Genomic DNA, 18,918 nt, shown 5'->3' with positions numbered 1-18,918 from the left:
GTCTACCTTCGATTTTTCCAGCATCCGCAGCTCTTTCTTAAACATATGTGGGTACAATACTTGCAGTATTTTCTATTGTGTAGTTTTCTGCCACTATAAAATGTCAGGTTATTTGTATTCAATTATTTTGTGACATTTACTCAATCGTAGGGGTAGATAGAATGGTTGTGGAGAGGATGTTTCCAGTAATGGGAGAGTCTAAAACCAAAGGGCACATCCTCAGAATAAAAGGACATACATTTTGAATGGAAATGAGGAGGACATTTCTTTAGGCTGATGGGGGTGAATCTGTGGAATTCATTGGGTGTCGTTAAAGTGGAAATTGATAGGATCTTGAAGGCAGGAAAATGGGGTTGGGAGGGGAAATAAATCAGCCATGATCAAATGGCAGAGCAAACTCAATGGGCCGAATGACCTAATTCTGATGAACATATAAAAATTAGGTCTTATGGTCATATGGTCTTAATAAACTGGTGAGAGTTCTGGTTTGTCTGGCCCTTGGAGACTTGGCTGTTTTTAACTCACCCAAATGAATTCAGGTTGAATTCCAAGGACAGATTTTTTTGGTTTAGTTTCATTTAGTTTAGAAATACAGCACGGAAACAGGCCCTTCGGCCCACCGGGTCCACGCCAACCAGCGATCCCCGCACATTAACACTATCCTAGGGACAATTTACATTTATACCAAGCCAATTTACCTACATATCTGTACGTCTTTGGAGTGTGGGAGGAAACCGAAGATCTCGGAGAAAACCCACGCAGGTCACGGGGAGACTGTACAAGCTCTGTACAGTCGGGTTCAAACCCGGGTCTCCGGCACTGCAAGGCAGCAACTCTACCGCTCCACACCTGTGCCTGCCCTTGTAGGAGATGGAGGAGAAACTCTTTTGAATTCAGCAGTAGACAGTGACTTTGTTTACTGCCTTGGCCATTATATAAAATAAGTCAGAGGTAGCTGTATTGGAAGGTGCAAGATAAGGTCATCAAAGCAATTCTCTCTCCCCAGACACTGGTTGACCTGCCGAATATTTCCGGCAGCTTGTTTTTATTTTGAGTGACCGAGTTCATGACAGGCATCAGAATTTTTATTATAAAGAGAGATAGATTGTAAAATGTCAATGATAAAGAATCTCAATGCTACTGTAAGGCAGATATTTTCAATTCAACATCCATCTCTGAGTTATCATCGTATAGATTTTTCACTATCTGGCTTGCTTTCTACAATGAGATTGTTATTGTCAGGATGAAACGACCTCAATCTTAGCCACTGGGGTTTTGACTGCATGTCATTCATGATCAGTGAAGGGTGATAAAAAATCAAGTCACTGAAGGAGAGGTGCTTGCAGATTGCATAAAAACTAATCATGTTGAATGTGAAGAACACTAAAGGAGTGTTAAGCGTTGGAATTTAACTGTTAAGTACCATGTTTAAGAAGCTTGGAGTCCCAAAATTACAATTGCATGAAGTTGCAAGGATCATAAGAATGATTGAGTCAAATACGACGTAAAACATATTTAAACAACTGTCAATTAATGTATTTGAAACAATCTGTAGACAATTATAAACCAAAACTATCACAGCTGTGTTTGAACATCTGTGACCAGATACCAAGTACAGTGTCAGGGGACAGGCAGCATCTCTAGAGAGAAGGAATGGGTTACGTTTCGGGTCAAGGCCCTTTTTCAGACTGAAGATTGGTCTCAACCCGAAATGTCACCCATTCCTTCTCTCCAGAGACGCTGCCTGTCCCGCTGAGTTACTCCAGCATTTTGTGTCTACCTTCGATTTAAACCAGCATCTGTTGTTCTATCCTACACAGTGTCAGGGGAGAATGTGCGGAGAATAAAATATGGATGGGATTAGTATAAATCGGTATCTGATGATCAGCATGTACTCTGTGGGCTAAGACCTTTTCACTTCTTGTAACGGATCTAATCAAGCACGAATTATATCCTTGAGGACAAAAACCTCTGGCACATGCTGTCAACCACATGCCTGAAGAAGGGTTTCGGCCCGAAACGTTGCCTATTTCCTTCGCTCCATAGATGCTGCTGCACCCGCTGAGTTTCTCCAGCATTTTTGTGTACTGTCAACCACATGGTTCTCTTCTAAAACTACAGTCGTGCAGCAAACCATCAGAAACATCAAAAGCTGCAATGGAAGGCTAAATATTGTTCTGCCTCTAAATAGCTGTGCCAGGTTGGCAATGTACAGGCAATCTAAGCATTGTTTTGTAGGAACAAAGAACTACAGACACTGGTTAATACACAAAAGGACACAAAGTGCTAGAGTACTCAGTAATTCATGCTGCATCTCTGGAGTACATGGAGTTTCTGGTCAAGACCCTTCTTCACACTGATGTTTTGGGTTGAGACCTTTCTTCAGTTTGAAGAAAACCCTTCTTCAATTTGTAGAAGGGTCTTGACCCAAAACATCACCTATCCATGTTCTCCAGAGATGCTGCCTGAGCTACTCCAGCAGTTTGTGTCCTTCTATGCATGCTTTTCCTGACTTTCGCTTGTCATTGTACTGCAACAAGTGTGTTACAGACATGATGTTAACCTCCACCAGAGAAGTGGCTTGGCACCTCACCAAAGGCCTTCATTATAGCTGGGAAGCTCCTTCACTGGGCCCAGGCAACTTCTGATCTCCTATGCAACCCAATGCACTTCACAGTGAGAAGTGGTTGAATGGCCCTTGAAATAGCATAGCCAATCTGTACAGGTCATTGTAATAAGCCAGCTCCTCAAGATGCCTCATCGTGTTTTAATAATAATAATAATAATAACTTTATTTATAAAGCACTTTAAACAACTACAGTTGCCACAAAGTGCTGTACATGAGAAATCATGAACAAAAAGCTATTACAAACAATTAAAAACCATTAAAAACCGTAAAACGAAGGACTATAAAAAACACACTAAAAATTAAAAGACATTAAAAGCACTAAAAACAGGAGCAATGCCTCAGCCAGTGTCGAAAGCCAAAGAATAAAAATATGTTTTTAGGGAGGATTTGAAGATGGACAGTGAGGGGGCCTGTCTGATGTGCAACGGCAAGGTGTTCCAGAGTGCCGGAGCAGCAACAGAAAAGGCTCTATCCCCTCTGAGCTTCCGCTTAGACCTTGGTACCTCAAGGAGCAGCTGATCAGCTGACCTGAGGCACCGGGCAGGAGCATATAGGTGGAGCAGCTCAGAGAGGTAAGGCGGGGTTTTAAATCAGAGAGCCAAGATCTGATTTAACTCTCCAAACAAGTGTTAAAACACAATTGCCATTTTTACATTCAATGTGCTGAGTGTTCTGCATTTACTGGTGTGTAAAACATACCAAATGCCAGGAGCAATATTTCAAGCTGTTTTATTATGTAACATGAAATCATTGTGATTTGCCAACTTAGTGTAGAATATTTTGAGATAGGCGAATGCATTCTCAGCCCACATGCCCCTGGACATGGCCAACTGCTGATAGTTATATCATAAAGATTGTGCATGGTGTGTGGTCAACAGGCCATAACCTCCATTGAATGGCAAGTCTTCGATGCTTCTCACTCCTCTGGAGCAAGCTCACAGAGCCAGCTCCTGAGAGGCAAGACATTCCCAAGGCACATCCTTCCCACCATAAATAGCAGGCTCTTCCACGGCCAGCAAAACATGCTGCGGCTTTAACAGAGGTCAAATCATGGGAGAAGATTCCAACATTAATAAAAGTTTACCATATTAAACATAGAAAAAACAGAGAAGAGTATTGCACAGGAGCAGGCACATTGTGCTAAACATAATGTCAAGATAAACTAATCTCATTAGTCTGAAGAAGGGTTTCGGCCCGAAACGTCGCCTATTTCCTTCGCTCCATAGATGCTGCTGCACCCGCTGAGTTTCCCCAGCAATTTTGTGTACCCTAAACTAATCTCACCTGTCTATACATGATCCATACTCCTGCATTCCCAACAAATCCATGTGCCTATTTAAAAGCTTCTTAAATGCCACTATCGTTTCAGCCTCCACCACCACCCCTGGCAGCGCATTCTAGGCACAAAACATTCTTGGCGTAAAAGCTTGCCCTGCACATCTCCTTTAACCCTTGCCCATCTCACCTTTGCACTAAATGTTGTGTTATCTGTGCACTGTGGAAGGCTTGATTATATTCATGTATAGTTATTTTTTTCACAGGATCGCATGCAACAAAAGCTTTTCTCTGTTCCTCAGAACACGACAATAGTAGAAAACTAAACTAAACTAAACTAAATTAATGTTATGCCTTAGCCTTTGACTTTTCCTGGGAAAAAGGTTCTGTCGATATTAATGAAAATAATCTGAAAAAGTTAAGAATTAAAACACTTAGGAATACGCAAACAATGAAATGATTTGGATGTATAGGAGTTAAAAATATTTAATTTAAGATAATAGAATTAATTGAATGAATAGTTGGAAATGTCTGTGTCTAACCTGGTGCAGGTTTAGCACCCGATGAACTCAGCTCCACCAGCTATGCGACGGTGCTGCCCAAAAATGTGTCAGAGTGCATTCTCATGTTGGAGCACAGTTGGATTGAAAGCAGTGTTTGCCTTTCAGAGAAAGTGGAAAATAGAGAGTGCAGAATATAGTTCTCAGCATTGCAGTGCACCAGTTCCAAAGACAAAGTTCAATGTCCACAATGAGGGAGAGGTGTGGCGGGGTGGCGAATGCGGGTGCTTGGAAGGCCCCGACCACGGGTGAACATCTGGGAAGATCGGAGGGGAGGCTGGCTGGACTATGGTGCCTTCCTCACCTTGGTGCCATTGTGTTATGTTGTGTCGTGGACTTTCTGTGTTTGTGCTTTTTTTTTTTTTTTTTTAAATTTTTTTAATTCTATTTTATTTTTAATATGTTTTATTATTTATTATTTATTTATTTTTATGATACTGACTGTAAAGGGAAATTCATTTCGTTGTCTCTAATTGAGACAATGACAATAAATTTGAATACAATACAAGAATACAATATTGATAGTGCCCTAGCTTATGAAACTATAATACAGAAAGTTTGACATTTCTGTATGTGCATGTTTGTCCCTCAGAAGTGATAGGGATTGTGCAGGAAGGAACTGCAGATGGTGGTTTATAATGAAGATAGACGCAAAGTGCTGGCGTAACTCAGCGGGTCAGGCAGCATTTCTGGAGAAAAGGAATAGGTGATGTTTCGGGTCAGAACCCATCTTTCAGACCCTACTATATTCTGTACTTGATATTTTTCCCTTTGCTCTCACTATTGTATTTGAGTTTGGTTTGATTATATTTATGTATATTATTATCCGATTTGACTGGATAGCAAACAAAAAAAAAGCTTTTCAGTGTGTCTATATACACGTGATAATAATAAAACTAAACCCAATAATTTTGGGGCTCAATTGTGTGGGCGGCACGGTGGGGCAATGGTAGAGTTGCTGCCTTACAGTGTTTGCAGCGCCGGAGACCCAGGTTCAATCCTGACTACGGGTGCTGTCTGTACGGAGTTTGTATGTTCTCCCCGTGACCTGCGTGGGTTTTCTCCGAGATCTTTGGTTTCCTCCCACACTCCAAAGACGTACAGGTATGTAGGTACATTGGCAAGATAAATGTAAAAAAACATTGTCCCTAGTGTGTGTGTGTAGGATAATGTGTAGGGATAATGTTAATGTGCCGGGATCGTTGGTCAACGCGGACCCGGTTGAGCTGAAGGGCCTGTTTCCGCACTGTATCTCTAAACTAAACTAAACTAAATTGCTACCGGATTGCACAAGGGGGCACTGTGCACCAGTTTGTGATAACTACCCAATAGAGATATATTGTCAGAGTATTGCTTGCGATGATCAACAGATGACAGCAGAGTGCAATTTTCATGAAAAAATATTATTATATATCTTTATCATTCTAAGAACTAATAGATTGAACCTTATTGTATTTACTTAGATTTTAATCTGCTTAAGCATGCCAGCAGCATGTGAAATCTTTGGCAAGTGGTTAGAAAAATAAGCATGCAAATCTCTTTCTACCCTGGTGAATTTCATTATGCATTCCTACATATGCATATTTTGTAGCAATTTCAATGTATTATTCATGTAGGTTTAGATATAGGTTACATGCGGTGACTGTAGGGATTTAAACAATATATGTGTCAAATAACTATTTTAAGATATCTCAGCTGAAATTAATTGTTGTTATATAAATCATTATTTGACAGTACAAATGTGGGAAGGAAGGTAGGCAATGTTATTTATCTTTGGTTGTGTGACACTGATGCTTTGGTATAGTCAAAGTCATCTATTACAGCCTTTTAAAATGTATCGCTGCAAAATATGTACCAGAATCTTTATATCATTTATTTGAAAATGTTGTTTCTGATAATCTTTGGCTGCTCACTATATGGATCCTATTTAATGACTGATTCATTTGCAGTACTTCAAACCAATGTTGTTCCTTCTTTCCTAATGATAAGGAGCATCTGTATACCATTATCTCTTAGGTTTAGTAATGATACTGGCTGTCATTTGCCTGTATTTATTATCTCTGTGATAACTTTGGTTGCAGAAACCTTTAGCAACAAAATATATGTTATCGGAGAGTTTAATAAACATTAAAAACAAACCTTGTTTGCTATTGTGCTTTTTGCTTATTGTAAATGTTTATCACTTGTTCAGACAGTTGAGCAGTAATGAGCTTCCAATGTTATTAATTCATCACGGGGAACTAATACATGATAATGGTTATCTTGTGCTTCCAATTCTAAACTCATTCCAATTACAATTTTCAGTGGCAATCTCTTAGGATTCACTGAAGAAATAATGCTTATCTGCAAAACCAGGATTTCATGATAACACAATTAGTGCTGTTTTTGCCTTTTTAATATCACTTTTAGCACGCTAACTATGAGATCCTTAAAATGTCTAATATAAGCAAAATACTTTTTTTTTGCCAAGCAACATACAACAAATTAAAATTGTAATTGCAATTTAAATTTTCTGAATGTCACAAAATGACAACTATGTAATTCTGGCTGCATATGTGCAGTCTAATCAAAGAAATTCATCGTTTTTTTAAGTTTCCAAACATTAATTTAATGAGTTATTTTACGGTGATTCACACTGCGATATCGATATTTATTTAGGCAAATTTTCTCTTAGAAACTAACTATATTATTCACATCATTAATTTGGAGCTTGGTTTCAAAGATTGTTGGTGCAGTATCCTAAGTGAATGAGGTGAGAAGTTACATGATGTATGTCCTACTTTCCCATGCTGGTATACCTATGGTGCTAAGGAGATGATAGAGAAGGGATCGGAAGGATTTAAGTTCCTTGCTCCATTTCACTCTGATATGTGCACTGAAATAGGCTCAGAAGACTCAGCTCAGAAAAAAAAAACATGCATTAAACAGACACAGTTTGGGTATTAAGTCTAGATATGTTTGCAGCACCACTTGTTTTGTCAATACAGAATGAGCTATCTCGAGGAACTGGCTTCTTACAGTGCCCTGTACAGATGCGCTATTTAAGGGGCCATTCAACCAATTCTCACAGATAGGACGGGCAGTGCAGAGGAGAGTGGTGGTGACAAGGCCAGGAACACAATTAGACCATGGTTATGTAAATGAACTGGACAGTGGTGGAGGTGGTCAAGGATTGGGTGGGTGATGGGATAGGAATAGGCCAAAAGATTTACCAAGGTATGCTGATCAGTTGAATTAAGTCAACGTTAGTCAAGACACCAAAGCCTTGAATAGTGAAAGGCCTGGGTAGAGTGAATGTGGAGAGGATGTTTCCACTAGTGACAGAGTCTAGGACCAAAGACCACAGCCACAGAATAAAAGGACAAAACTGTAGAAGGAGATCAGGCGGAATTCCATTGATCACAGGGTGATGAATTTGAGGATTTCATTGCCACAGACAGTTGTGGAGGCCATGTCAATGGCTGTCAATGGATGTTTCTAAGGTGGCGATTAATAGATTCCTGATTTGTAAAGGCCCTGTCCCACTTACGTGTCCTTGGCACGCAAATTACGCTACCTCGTGGTCGCGTTGAGGCGCACGGGCATCGTGTGGCCGCGCTGGGCCGGTCCCACTGAGAAGCGCGGAGGGGTATGTAGTTGTGCGCGATATTGCGCGGCGCTCCGAAATATTTGTAGCGAACAAAATCTTCGCGTGCCAGCGGCCTGTCGCGGAACTGACGGCCAATGTGGGACAGGCCCAAGACCCTGGCGCGACGCAACGTCTCACCTTCAACAGCAGCAGAAGCAGGGAAATGATCGCCGAACTCAGCCTGGGGCTCACGGCCGTTGTGGTCCGGATCCGCCCCCACTCCTACTCCCAGAGCGGGGCCAAGAAAATTGAAGGATAGACACAAAATGCTGGAGTAACTCAGCGGGACCGGCAGCATCTCTGGAGAGAAGGAATGGATGATGTTTCGGGTCAAGACCCTTCTTTCAGGCTGAAGAAGAGTCTCGACACGAAACATCACCCATTCTTTCTCTCCAGAAATGCTGCCGGTCCCGCTGAGTTATTCCTGCATTTTGTGTCCCTCTTCAAATGACGTCACGCGCTCCAGACGGCTGTGCGGACGCATGAAATCGCGCTCGAACTTCACGTGACCGACGTGCCTCAACGTGACCACGAGATCGCGTAATTAGCGTGCCAAGGACACGTAAGTGGGACAGGGGCTTAAGTGTCAGGGGTTATGGGGAGAAGGCGGGAGAATGGTGTTGAGAGGGAAAGATAGATCACCCATGATTGAATGTCGGAGTAAACTTGATGGGCCGAATGGCCTAATTCTGCTCCTCGAACTTATGAACTTATGAAAGTCAAGGAAGCCTTTACATCTCAGGAGGAAAAAGGAGCCACCAGGCTAATTCACTGCTGGTGGAAGGATATACAATTGGAGCTGTAGGCGATTTTACTTAAAGATATCACGACAATATTATCTAGATTATTTCAGACTTAAAATTGAGCAAATGAGATGGATTAGCACAAGGAAAGCCTTGATTAAAATTGCAGGCAGTGGTATAAAAATGATAGGTTATTTTTTTTAACTTCCGTCTGTCTTTGGTAACTGAAGCACCACCACATGCACCACATGAATCTTGCGCAGAATATTAATCACACATAAAATGTATTTATCTGACCAGTATTGTCATTGCATTTTAAGCGATTGAGAGGTCCAGGAGTCCCTTTTTAAAACAACCAACTTCTGTCATTTTTCATTTGTGCTTTCATCACTCATGATTTGCTGACCTTTAACAATGATAAAAGGATATTTGTAATTCAATAAGCCATTTTTAATCTTCCGTTTGTTTTGTGATCCTAACCGTTGCTGCACCACCAACAGAATAATGCAATGTTGTTTAAAGCCACGGATTTGTAAGGCGATACAACCTACATTAATATGAGCCGAAAGTTGCTAATTGGTCACAGTGGCGGTGGTGCAGCAGGAGAACTGCTGCCTTACAGCGACGGAGACCCAGATTTGATCCTGACTATGGGTGCTGTCTGTATGGAGTTTGTACCTTCATCCTCTGACTTTCTCCGGATGCTCTGGTTTCCTCCCAAACTCCAAAGATTTTCAGATTTGTAGGTTAATTTGACTTTGGTAAAATTGTAAATTGTTCCTAGTGTGTCGGATAGTGTTAGTGTGCGGGTGATCGCTGGCCAGCATGGACTCAGTAGGTCGAAGGGCCTGTTTCCGTTCTCCATCTCTAAAGTCTAAATTAAAGTCCAGTACATGAAAGAGAAATTACAGTGATGTATTCTACATCTGCCTTGATCATGTCTATTAGTGAACATGTTTTCCAGTCAGAGTTGCTCCTGTATCAGTGCCTGATGCGTTTGTACGGTAGGATGAATCCCAGCAAGGAACAGAGCAAGAGTGTGGAGGCCAGAGATAATAATAATAATAATGGATGGGATTTATATAGCGCCTTTCTAATACTCAAGGCGCTTTACATCACATTATTCACTCACTCCTCAGTCACACTCGGTGGTGGTAAGCTATTTCTGTAGCCACAGCTGCCCTGGGGCAGACTGACGGAAGCGTGGCTGCCATTCTGCGCCTACGGCCCCTCCGACCACCACCAATCACTCATACGCATTCACACACATTCACACACAGGCAACGGTGGGTGAAGTGCCTTGCCCAAGGACACAACGACAGTATGCACTCCAAGCGGGATTCGAACCGGCCACCTTCCGTTCGCCAGCCGAACACTTAGCCCATTGTGCCATCTGTCGTCCCAAGGCCTGATGTACCATGGCAGTGGCCATCAGTGACATGAAATGGTTGTACAGAAAGAGGTCATGTGGCACATTGAATCACAGCAAGCATTTAGACTTCCTGATGGATATCCTGCCAGGGATGCACAATCTTAAATAAAATGTTAATCAAAGAAAATGCTGCAGATGCTGGAAAACTGAAATAAAAACAGAAAAATTGAACTGCAAACTAACTTGCTTTCTCTCCTTCACTGTTCTGATGAAGTCTTTGACATGAATCGTTAACTCTGTTTCTCTTCCCACACACGCTGCCTGTGAGGAGAAGCAGCCCGAGATAATTAAAAAGCAGCCCTTGGTTTCCTGGAGGACTGCTGGGTTTCCTAAGTGACACTACCCACATTCCTTCCTCTGCCTTCACAATGCATACTTCTTCTATCCTTATCTCACACTTTTTGGTCTATTCATCTCTGGCCCTTGTCCAACCATTTGCTGATCACCCACCACTCATGCCTCACACGTATCCACCTATCAGTTGCCATATCTTTGTCCTGCCCCCCACCTCTTATCCAGTTTTCTTCCCCCACCACCCCCCTGCCCCTCACCACAATAAGCCCGATGAAGGGTTGCCGGACCAATACGTCACCTACGCATGTTTTCCAAAGATACTGCTTGACTCACTGGAATTCTCCAGCACTCTGTGTCGTTTTTGTAAACCAACATGTGCCATTCCTTGTGTCTCCAGGATGATGCATTCACACTTAGTCAACGGCCGCATAGCAGAAATGTCCACGTCGTGGGGCTGGAAACTGGAAGTATCCTGAGCTAATTCTGCTACCACCATCATAGAAACATAGAAACATAGAAAATAGGTGCAGGAGTAGGCCATTCGGCCCTTCGAGCCTGCACCGCCATTCAATATGATCATGGCTGATCATCCAACTTAGTATCCTGTACCTGCCTTCTCCCCATACCCCCTGATCCCTTTAGCCACAAGGGCCACATCTAACTCCCTCTTAAATATAGCCAATGAACTGGCCTCAACTACCTTCTGTGGCAGAGAGTTCCAGAGATTCACCACTCTGTGTAAAAAATGTTTTTCTCATCTCGGTCCTAAAGGATTTCCCCTTTAACCTTAAACTGTGACCCCCTTGTCCTGGACTTCCCCAACATCGGGAACAATGTTCCTGCATCTAGCCTGTCCAACCCCTTAAGAATGTTGTAAGTTTCTATAAGATCCCCCCTCAATCTTCTAACTCACACACATATACACATTCACTCACACACTCACTCACTCACTCACTCACTCACTCACTCACTCACTCACTCACTCACTCACTCACTCACTCACTCACTCACTCACTCACACACTCACTCACACACACACACACACACACACACACACACTCACACACACACACACACACACACACACACACACACACACACACACACACACACACACACACACACACACACGCACTCACACAGACTCACACACACACACACACACACACACACACACACACACACACACACACACACACACACACATACACAGACTCACACACACATACACAGACTCACACACACATACACAGACTCACACACACACATACACAGACTCACACACGCACACACACAGACTCACACATGCACACACACCAGACTCACAAATGCACACTCACACACATACACTCATACACACACACATACACGCACACACACATACACATACACGCACACACATATGCACTCACACACATACACACTCACACTCACATACACACTCACACACACTCACACACACACTGACTGACACACCATATATATGACAGTAAACTGTCTTGAATCTACTCACTTAGCTGAGTGCGGCCTCTCCACTGTGGGGCTTCTGCAGTCAGCGGCACTTCCGCAATCAGCATGACCTCTACACTTACCGGAAATTAAGCAATCAGCGCAACCTCTGCACTCACCGGAAATTACACAATCAGCGCGACCTGTCCACTAAGTGGAAGTCACAAAATGAGCGGGACTTCTGGACTAAACACAGTCGGACCTAATAAAGCATTTATTCCTTCCAAACACAGTCGGAATGAATAAAGCATTTATTCCTTCCAAACACAGTCAGACCTAATAAAGCATTTATTCCTTCCAAACACAGTTGGACCTAATAAAGCATTGCAGTTTCAAGCGCAGGCAGGGCAGCAGGCCAAACAACTCATGGCATTGTCATTTCATTCCATTTCATTTCCAATTAAGCATTGCACTGTCAAGCACAGGCAGGGCAACAGGCCAAACAACTCATGGCATTGTCACTAAGGGCTAACAAATCATTTATTGCAAGTACATCACAGCTTAGAATGACAGTTGTGGCTTCTCCCTCGCGATCTTGCAAAGTGACTGACTCACGTCCAGGCATCTGGGGTTTTATAGTCCTGCCTCCCCGGGAAGGGGCAGTACCTTCATCGTGGTGATTGACAGGCGAGAGGACCAATCAGCTGATCTCAAGGTTTTTTAAACACTCATAACTTTTTTATTTTTCATCGATGGGAAAAATCCTCAGGGCTGGCTCGGAGGACTCTGAGTAAGATGGCCATAAACCACAGCAATACAGGGTAGTGTTTTTTCTAAAATCAATATACAGCGCAGACAGGAAGTGGTCAAGATGAGACTTTTAAGTATATAGATTTTAGGTGTGAAAGAGCAGTACCATAGAATTATACGTTTACTGTGGTTACATATTAAGTGATGACAGCTTTGAAGTTTCAAACACTTTTCTTGAAACAATCTATTTGATGTCATAATTCTGAAAGTTTCAGGGAACAAATCGCAGGCATGCAAGGAGCAGCTGTGCATGGCTGCATTGTGTTGGCTGCTTCTTTAAGATAGACAATAGACAATAGACAATAGGTGCAGGAGTAGGCCATTCGGCCCTTCGAGCCAGCACCGCCATTCAATGTGATCATGGCTGATCATCCCCAATCAGTGCCCCGTTCCTGCCTTCTCCCCATATCCCTTGACTCCGCTATTTTTAAGAGCCCTATCTAGCTCTCTCTTGAGAGCATCCAGAGAACCTGCCTCCACCGCCCTCTGAGGCAGAGAATTCCACAGACTATCAGACTATTGAGTATTAGTGCACCAATAGATGCCCTGATACTCGAGCTGACCAAGCTGGTTGACTCATCATGGCCGAATGGCCTACTCCTGCACCTACTTTCTATGTTTCTATGTTTCTATGTTTCCTGGCTATTCTGTTACTCACTGCCCACGTTCAGATTCGTTCGAAGCTGGGTTCTTTCTCAAGCATGACGGGAAGGCCGATTTCCGAAATATGGGTCAAGCTGCATCATGCCTGCTCGTTTTCCAGCTCCATTGTTGTCTGTGGGATATTGTTGGATGCATGCTGACCACTGAAATGATTTCCTGCTTTACATCAGTGATGTTCATCAAAAGTCTTCCAACTGGGGGTGAGGAGCCTTGAGGTAACCTGAGGTTATAAATAAAATGTCCTTCATCTTTTACAATGATTGGTATTCTCCTGTTCCAAACATTATTTGATAGTGGTCTTGCCTTTAACCAGAAACGGGATGTTTTTGCCCGTCCTGTGATTTTATTACTTAATTTAGGATGACGATACAATGCATCCCTGAGGGAATGATTCAAAGTCTTGATTTCTTGATTAATACGGGTGTCGGGTGTTATGGGGGGAAGGGGGTTGAGAATAAATATAGGTAGATCAGCCATGATTGAAAGGCAGAGTAGACTTGATGGGCCAAATGACCTAATTCTGCTCCTATAACTTATGAACTTATGGAAGTCAGAGATGTCATTTGTCAGATAAGAGATTAAGATGAAGTTCTACCTGCCTCCCCCAATGATGTTTAAATTCAGCTGGATGATTGTGTTTTCCTGGTGTGGATAATATTTTTTTCTCACTGAGGCATAGATGAACTCATCCTAGATTCTATTGCTGTTTTTCTGAGCCTCTTGTGTACAAAATTCCTGTATATGTGCCTTTATGTAAACAGCAGCATAATGGTTCAGTCACTGTGCGAGCTTCCAAATGCTTGGACCATTGATCCTTGAACATAAGTCCAAAGCCAAGATAACAGCTGGGGAACATAAATCCAAGGATTAATTAAATCTGGATTTAAATTGTTAAGTAACAGTAACAAAAAGCATGGAAACCTAGGATTGTCGTAAAACTCCATCTGCTCCTTAATGTCCTTCAGTGAAAGAAATCTTATGTCCTCTTCGGGCCACCATGTAATTCCACGCCCGCCAACGTGCTCCAATCTTAAACATAGAGTCATAGAGTGATTCAGTGTAGAAACAGGCCCTTCGGCCTAACTTGCCCACACCGGCCAACATGTCCCAGCGACACTATCCCACCTGCCTGCGTTTGGTCTATATCCCTCGAAACCTGTCCTATCCATGTACCTGTCTAACTGTTTCTTAAATGCTGGGATAGTGCCTGCCTCAACTACCTCATCTGGCAGCTTGTTCCATACACCCATCACCCTTTGTGTGAAAAGGTTCCCCCTAAGATTCCTATTAAATCTTTTCCCCTTGAACCTATTACACCTTAAACATCTCCTCAATTAGGGATGAACAAGAATGCCATCAATGCTGGTGACATTCTATGAACGAATGAACACCATTTAGTGTATTTCAAATTAATTTGCAACAAAAGGGCAATTTTCCAAATTCTACAGAATCTCACTTGTTGTGTGGTTGTCACCTACAATGCCATAAGTCTTTCTATCTTTGCCCATTATTTCACTGGATATTCTTTTTCATTGTGTAATCACATTTAAAATTAACATGATGAACTTAGTGAAAGTATATAATACCATATGTGTTACAAAAGAACACTTTAACAAAAGGAAAACAGCATCAATTTAAGAATCCTTGGTGTTTTGAAGAAATGTTGAGCCATCCCTGATATCACTAAACCACTGCTCCATATCTATGTCCATATGGACAGGAAAGTAATCATATGTCCGCGGTGACTGGCAGCATTACCTGATTTTCACTAATGCCCGTCCATAATTGAATATGGTTCCAGTACAGGATTATGATATTTCTGTAAGGGGATTATCTTTGAGGCAGAATAATTCACCCAGGAAATGGCAGGATATGGATTATGTGCGGTTAGATAAGAGATGGTCTTGGCATTACGTTTGGCACAGACATTGTGAGGCGAAGGGCCAGTTCCTGTGCTCTACTGTTCTATGTTCAAGTTCAAATTATTTGTTCATTTATTTATTGATCACACTTCTCCTTCTGATCGAGTCCATACGCAAGATTTGAAATTGTTCAGCCAGAGCTAAACACACTTCTCGGCATCTGCATACAATGGTGTCTGTCTTGTCGCTTCTTGTGCTTCTTGTGCATGGTGGTGGAAAGATTGGTGGAAACAGGGCCGCGACGTGAACGCTCTTTCCTTGACCCCATTGATCACACTGGGAATGTGTTTTAGATCTACATGAGAGGCACACGTCATTAGAGGAGTGCTCAACTTTCCTTTCAACCTGTGGAGCATAGATGTGGGTGTCTCAGCAAGTCATACTCATAGTTATTCATTCAAGTGCTGGACATGACAAAGTGCTGGAGTAACACAGTGGGTCAGGCAGCATTTGTGGAGAAAATGGACAGGTGACATTTTTGGTCGAGACCCTTCTTCAGTCCAGAATTAAAACATTGCCTATCCATGTCCTCCACAGACACTGCCTGACTCGCTGAGTTATTCCAGCACTTTGTGTTTTGCTCAAGATGCCAACATCTGCAGTTCCTTGTTTAGTTTAGTTTAGAGATACAGCGTGGAAACAGGCCCTTCGGCCCACCAAATCCACACCGACCAGCCATCCCCTGCCTATTAACACTACCTTACACACACCAGGGACTATTTTTTTAAACCAAGCCAATTAACCTACAAACCTGCAAGTCTTTGGAGTGAGGAAGGAAACCAAGGATCTCGGAGAAAACCCACGCAGGTCAAGGGGAGAATGTACAAACTCCGTACAGGCAAGCAGCCACAGTCAGGTTCGCACTGGGGTCTCTGACACTGTACTGCTGACAACTCTACTGCTGCCTTGTGTCTCAATTCATGTAAAGTAACAGTTTAGAGTACAGGGCAGTATCTTTGCTGCAGCTTACTTCCTCACCGGCAGGTCTGTTCAACTCAGTTCTACATGGAAACATTTCCAGCAACCTATTGAGATGACATAGGTTCCAGTCTTGTAGTTTTCTGTCAGTTCCAGTACTTTGTAGCCCTCCTGTATCCACTATTGATTTAATGGGGCAGCTCTTCCATTGCCCAATGATAACTGACAGGCTACCGACTGCGGGTCAAGATGCCAGCTCCACTATGGCCCTGGTGCTGACTTCTATTCCCTGTCTGCTTCAATCACACAGCACATTTGACGTCCAGAAACACCCAGAACTCATCCCTTCAGCTCACCGGGGACCAGTTAAAAGCTAAAATCATTTTTGAAGACTATACAAAAGATTTGAAGGGTTTTACTTACACTTGAGACATTAAAGCCCATACGTATGTAGGCATGCGCACATACAAAACACAACTAAGTTACATTCAAAAAAAGATTACTTTTCATAAATAAAAAGAGGAAATGCTTGTAAAATAAGTAATACTCTAAAGCAGGCAGAGAGAGTAGAATCATTGAGTCATCCAGCATGAAAAAAGGGCCTTTGTCCCAACTTGCCCACGCCGACTACTAGACTCTACTAGACCCACCTGCATGCGTTTGGCCCACATCCCTCTAAACGTATCCTATCCACATACCTATCCAAATTATTTTAAATGGCGTAATAGTACCTGCCTTAACTACCTCCTCCTACAACTCATTCCATATATTTACCATCCTTTGTGTAAAAAAAGTTGCCCCTCAGGTTCCTATTAAATCTTACCCCCTCACCTTAAACCTATGTCCTCTGGTTCTTGATCCCCCTACTCTGGGCAAAAGTAGGAATGTATTTACCTGATCTATTCCTATCATGATCTGATACACCCCTATAGGATTACCCCTCATCCTCCTGCACACCAAGGAGTAAAGTCCTAATCTGCTCAACCTCTCGCTATAGCCCTCGAGTCCTGGCAACATCCTTTCTGACTTAACAACATTTTTTCAATTACCGGATGACCAAAACTGAGAAAATACTCTCAATGTGGCCTCACCAATGTCTTGTACAAGGAGGAGAAATAATATTTCTGATCGATGAACTTTGATCAGAACTTACGTTTTCCCTGGGTAGCTGGGAATTCAGCAAATTCATCAGATTCATCATGTCATAGAGGTACAGCATGGACCAAGGACCTTCGGTCCACTCATTCTATGTAAAGCAACCAACCACCCATTTACACCCGTGATAAACCAATCCCATTTTTACTCTTTCCACATTCCCCTCACTCTCTCCCAGATTCTGCCACTAAGCTGCACACCAGGGGCAATTTACAGTGGCTAAATGAACCTACAGACCCGCACATCTTTGGAATGTGGGAGGAAACCGGAGCATTCAGAGGAAACATATGTGGTCGCAAGGAGAACATGCAAACTCCACACAGCCAACATTTGCAGCTTGGTTTCCGCTGAGGTACTCCAGCTTTTTGTGTCCTATTGAGAGTTCAGTTTAGTTCAGTTCACGGGGGCAGGCAGCATCTGTGGACGGGAATGGAAAGACATTTACAGTATATAGATACATCAGTTTAGTTTATTGTCACATGGTACTGAGGTACAGTGAAAAGCTTTTGTTGCATGCAAACCAGTCAGCAGAAAGACAGTACACAATTGCAATCGAGCCATTTACAGTGTATAGATACATGATAAGGAATTACTTTTAGTGCAAGGTCCGGTCAAGGATCGTCCGAAGGTGATCAAAGAGGTCCTGTAGACTGTAGTTCAGCACTGCTCTCTGGTTGTGGTAGGATGATTCAGTTGCCTGATAACAGCTGGGAAGAAACTGTCCCTGAATCTGGTGGTGTGAGTTTTCACACTATGCCTTTGAGAGTGTGGGGCTACTCTGATTACTGCCTCCTCATTAGACAAATCCTCCATCCCAGGAGTCTATCTGTGAACCTTTGCTCATTTATGATTAAGGCAAATCTTTTATCTTGGAAGCAAGTGGGCCGCTTGGGAAAGATTAGGTCCCCTCAGGGACCAAAAATGAAAACAGTTTGTGGAGTCGGAGTTATAGTGGGATTCTAATGAACACTTCTCACGAGTTTTCACCAGGGAGAAAGGGAACTGGAAGACAGAGAGTTTTGGGAGGGCTTCGCTGATATGCTGGAACATGTCTGTGTCAGGAAGAAGGAGATGCTAGAAACATAGATGGGGTAGATAGCCAGTCTTTTTCCCAGGGTGGAGGAGTTTAAAACTAGAGGGCACAGGTTTAAGGTGAGACAGGAGAAATTTAAAGGGGAATATAAGGGCCACGATTTTCACACATGGAACAAGCTGCCAGAAGAAGTGGCAGAGGCAGATACAATTAAGATAATTATAAGACATTTCGAAAGAGAATCCGATGTCCGATATATATCTCACATTACTTGCAGTCCATTTAGGCAATCACCAGTCCATTATCGGCATATTACAGTAAATACATCCTTATCATTATCCTTATAACTATAAAACTCTGGTCTTAAATGTGTGTGTGTGTGTGTGTGTGTGTGTGTGTGTGTGTGT

The sequence above is a fragment of the Amblyraja radiata genome, chromosome 9 (assembly GCF_010909765.2).
Source record: "Amblyraja radiata isolate CabotCenter1 chromosome 9, sAmbRad1.1.pri, whole genome shotgun sequence".
Taxonomy (NCBI): domain Eukaryota; kingdom Metazoa; phylum Chordata; class Chondrichthyes; order Rajiformes; family Rajidae; genus Amblyraja; species Amblyraja radiata.
Note: the sequence above shows the minus strand (reverse complement) of the source record.